General features: G+C 40.9%; 1 pseudogene across 1 annotated transcript; it reads right to left on the minus strand.

Moving 5' to 3' along the window:
• Nucleotides 1-2,696: 2,696 nt before the first annotated feature.
• On the minus strand, nt 2,697-3,758 carry LOC105527566 (annotated as a pseudogene). Its single transcript, XR_001004243.1, has one exon. The product of XR_001004243.1 is annotated as a 40S ribosomal protein S3a pseudogene (transcript).
• Nucleotides 3,759-4,562: the final 804 nt, after the last annotated feature.

Raw genomic sequence — 4,562 nt, forward strand, 5'->3', positions numbered from 1 at the left:
AAGAAAGAGAAAGAAAGGAAAGAAAGAAAGAAAGGAAGGAAGGAAGGAGGGAGGGAGGGAGGGAGGGAGGGAAGGAAGGAAGGAAGGAAGGAAAAGAAGAAAAGAAAAAAAAAGGAAAAGAAAGAAGGAATTATTGGTACAATGGTGAAAATAAAATTTGTGATAACAATTTTTTAAATTTATAGACAGGTTTATTTTCCATCCCATCCTCCTTTGTATTCTATCTTTTACAGATGAAGAAATCAAGGTTCAGGTGCTCTTGGTGACATAGCCAGTTGAAGGGAAAGTACAGACTAGATGCCAGACCTTTACACAGGAGGGAGAGAGTGACCTCAAAGGGGAGTCTGGACTAGACTTCTAAGGCCCCTTCCAGATCGAGGCTCTCTTTCTCTCTGCTGCTGTGCTGGTTTCACCCCCTGCATTCACAGCCCTCCCAAGGTAAGAGAACTTCAGAAATCCATGAAGTGCTTCTGCCCCAGGTACTTCACTGAGCTCTAGTTTTCTTTCTGTAACTTGCAAATAGGGCTACAACTCTGACTCTGCGTTTCCAGATTCTGTTTCGATGCAGACAATTAGATAGTAAATAATTCAAGAGAACGGAAACTGGCAAAGTGGTGTGTGATGTCCAAAGAGCTATCTTCTTTACCCTCTGGTGTAAACTTCAGGCTCATCTGCAACTCAGGAGCCCCAGGAGGAGTAAGTGAAATGTACAAACACAGGAATCTCCCCTGTTTCCATTCCCCTCATTTTTAAATATTGTTTGGGGGTGGGAATGCAGTTTAATCAAAGATTAAGGTAAGACAGTTTGGCTTTGGACAACAGATTCAGACAACTTCTTAGGCATGTCTGAATTTCTTCCCATGGTGGAGTAGAGTGATCAGAATCCAGAGGCATCGGTTTCTCCTTGACCTGACGATTCATGATCCAAAGTTGTGGTCTCAGAAATATCACCATTCATCCTCTTTCTCTTCCTTCTGGGCAATGAGGGAGACACATTTCACCGGACCCTTCTAAACTGCCCCGCCATTAAAGATGTAGTCTTAGTTAAGACCTGTTGAATTACAGGTAACATAAACCACCTCTGCCCTGGCTAAGAAGAAAAGGATAATGTATTATATGGACATAGGGGGGTCTTATAAAGCCCAAGGGCAAAGAAAATAGAGATGGACCAGCCTCTCAAGAAATTGGAGCTACAGGCATCATGTTACAGGACTTCAAAATCTATTACAAGGCTATAGTAACCAAAACAGCATGGTATTTGTATAAAAATATAGACCAATGGAACAGACTAGAGAACACAGCCAACTGATCTTCAACAAAGGTGCCAAGAGCTTACACTGGGGAAAGGACACCCTCTTCCATAAAGGGTGCTGGGAAAATTGGATAGCCACATGTAGAAGAATGAAATTGGATCCTTCTCTCTCACCATATGTGAAAATAAATTCAAAATGGATTAAAGACTGAAAAATAAGATCTAAAACTATAAAAATACTAAGAAAAACTCTCTTGGACATTGGCCCAGGCAAAGAAGTTATGACTAAGACCTTGAAAGCACAGATAACAAAAACAAAAACAGACAAACGGGGCTATATTAAACTAAAAATCTTCTGAACAGCAGTTTATTGTTTCAATCAACAGAGTGAAGAGACAACTTGTTGAAAGGGAGAAAATATTTGCAAACTATTCATTCAACAAGGGACTAACATCCAGAATATAAAAGGAACTCAAAAATCTCAAAAAGGAAAGAACAAATAATCCCATTAAAAAGTGGGCAAAGTTGGGAGGCCGAGACAGGCGGATCACAAGGTCAGGAGATCAAGACCATCCTGGCTAACACAATGAAACCCTGTCTCTACTAAAACATACAAAAAACTAGCCAGGTGAGGTGGCGGGCGCCTGTAGTCCCAGCTACTCGGGAGGCTGAGGCAGGAGAATGCCGTAAACCCGGGAGGCAGAGCTTGCAGTGAGCTGAGATCCGGCCACTGCACTCCAGCCTCGGCAACTGAGCAAGACTCCATCTCAAAAAAAAAAAAAAAAGTGGGCAAAGGACATAAATACATAAATAGACATTTCTTAAAAGAAGACATGTAAATGGCCAACAGGTATATGAAAAATGCTCACCATCACTCATCATTAGAGAAATAAAAATCAAAACCACAATGAGATCTTACTCCAATCAGAATGGCTTTTATTAAAAAGACAAAAAAAATAACATCTTGGTAAGGATATGGAAAAAGGGGAAGTCTTTTACACTGTTGGTGGGAATGTAAATGAGTACAACCACTAAGGAAAACAGTATGGAGATTTCTTTTTTTCTTTCTTTTTTTTTTTTTTTTGAGACAGAGTCTCACTCTGTCACCCAGGCGGAGTACAGTGGTGCAATCTCAACTCATTGCAACCTCTGCCTCCCAGGTTCAAGCAACTCTCCTGCCTCAGCCTCCTGAGTAGCTTGGATTACAAGCACCCACCATTATGCCTGGCTAATTTTTGTATTTTTAGTAGAGACAGGGTTTCATCATGTTGTCCGGGTTAGTCTCGAACTCCTGATCTCAGGTGATCCACCTGCCTTGGCCTCCCAAAGTGCTGGTACTACAGGCATGAGCCACCGTGCCTGACCAGAGATTTCTTAAAAAAACTAAAAGTAGAATTACCATTTGATTCAGCGATCCTACTACTGGGTATCTACCCAAAGGAAAAGAAATCAATATATCAAAAGGATATCTGCAAACTTGCATGTTTATTGCAGCACTATGCACAATACTTAAGATATGGAATCCACCTAAGTGTCCATCAATGGAAGAATAAAGAAAATGTGGTATATATACACAATGGAATACTGTTTAGCCGTAAAGAGTGAAATCATGTCATTTGCAGCAACATGGATGGAACTGGAGATTATTATTATTAATTTTTTTATCACAAATAAGACTTTTTATTTGCCACTATTTTAAGTCTGAACTTTAAACAGATTCTTGGACTGGTCGTTCATATCCATCAGTTCGTTCAACTTTAGCACCTGTCTTGTCCCCAGGGACTTTTCCAGAACTACTGCCTTCACCATGAAGCTCCATGAGTTTTCCCAATTCAAACTTGAGCTTCTTCAGCATTTTTACTTTTCTAACAAAGACATCATGGAGAGGATAAATAGATTGGCAAGCCTTTTCTATGTCTTTTCCAGTGCTGTCTAGAATCAATTTATTGACCACTTCTTTCAAGTCATTTGTCGGCACCTCTTGGGTCATGATTTCCATCATCTTCTGGATTTGGCGGACCTGTTGGTGCTGAACATAAGAGGTCTTCCGTATCTGATTGCTGCGTTTTTTAGTGAAGCCAACACAGAACAGACGAAGCAAGTAACCATGAGTAGTCTTGACATCAATGTGAGCTTCAATCATTGTCTGCAATTTTTTGACCATGGAACACATTTTGTCACGAATAAGATCCATGCCATGGAAGTTAGTCAGGCAGTTTTTGCCCTGAACATCTTCAGTAATCAGCTTGAATTTTCTAAATGCAAATTCATCATTCTGCAAATCAGCAAGACTCACTTCAAACACACAACCCTTGAGGCTGTCGGATGCAATTTTGGTTCCTTGGGTCCTGGTGACTAGCGTCTTTCCAATATTTCTTATACTGAACATAGCAGCTGCTTTCACATTATACCAATCTTTCTTAGAAAATGGATCAATCACTTTCTTCTTGGCTCCCTTTTTGCTGCCTTTTGTAAGGCACTTGTTCTTGCCAACCACCATGGTGCTGCTCAGAGAGCCACAAGGCCTGGAGGTTATTCTCTTAAGTGAAAAAAGTCAGGCACAGAACAACAAATATTGCATTTTCTCACTTACATGTAGCAGCTAAAAAAATTGAACACATGGAGCTAGAGAATGGAAAAACAGTTAATAGAGATGGAAGGGACAGTGGTGGGGGGCGGGTGGATAAAGAGAAGTGTTAAAACATACAAACATACAGTAAGATAAAAGGAATAAATTCAATATTCCATAGCAGAGTAGAATGACTAAACTCAACAAAAATGTGTTGTACTCACATGACGGACACGCTGAATGCCCCTTCTTGATCACTATGTATTATATACATATAACAGATTTTCTCATGTACCCCATGAATATACACAAATATTTTTTTTTAAAAAAAAGAAACTGGAACTAACTCATGAAGAAAAGGGAAGTGTGTGGCTCAGGTAACCAACCAAAGCAGGAGCAAGTGACTGGAATCAGGGACTCCAACATCCCCTGGGTGCTGGGTGCTCCCAATGCTTCTCCTTTCCGTGGAAGGGCTTCATTTCCTCCTGCTGGAGACTGACCTCTTCCATGAGCCTGGGGCATAGCCATTGGAAGCTTCCAGACTTATTCTCACAGCTTTGTCACACTTTCCACCCACTGTAAAAACAAAAAGGCTCATGGTCCTCAGTTTCAATGCAAAAAGACTCTGGTCTGCTTGGGCCGCCTGTCCTCACTGTAATGGAGGTGTGGAGCAGGGGCCATGGTATGCTCTGGGTTTATTCAGCTGTATGTACCTGGATGACCTCACCATGGTTAAATGTT

The sequence above is a fragment of the Colobus angolensis genome, unplaced genomic scaffold (assembly GCF_000951035.1).
Source record: "Colobus angolensis palliatus isolate OR3802 unplaced genomic scaffold, Cang.pa_1.0 Scaffold630, whole genome shotgun sequence".
Classification (NCBI taxonomy): domain Eukaryota; kingdom Metazoa; phylum Chordata; class Mammalia; order Primates; family Cercopithecidae; genus Colobus; species Colobus angolensis.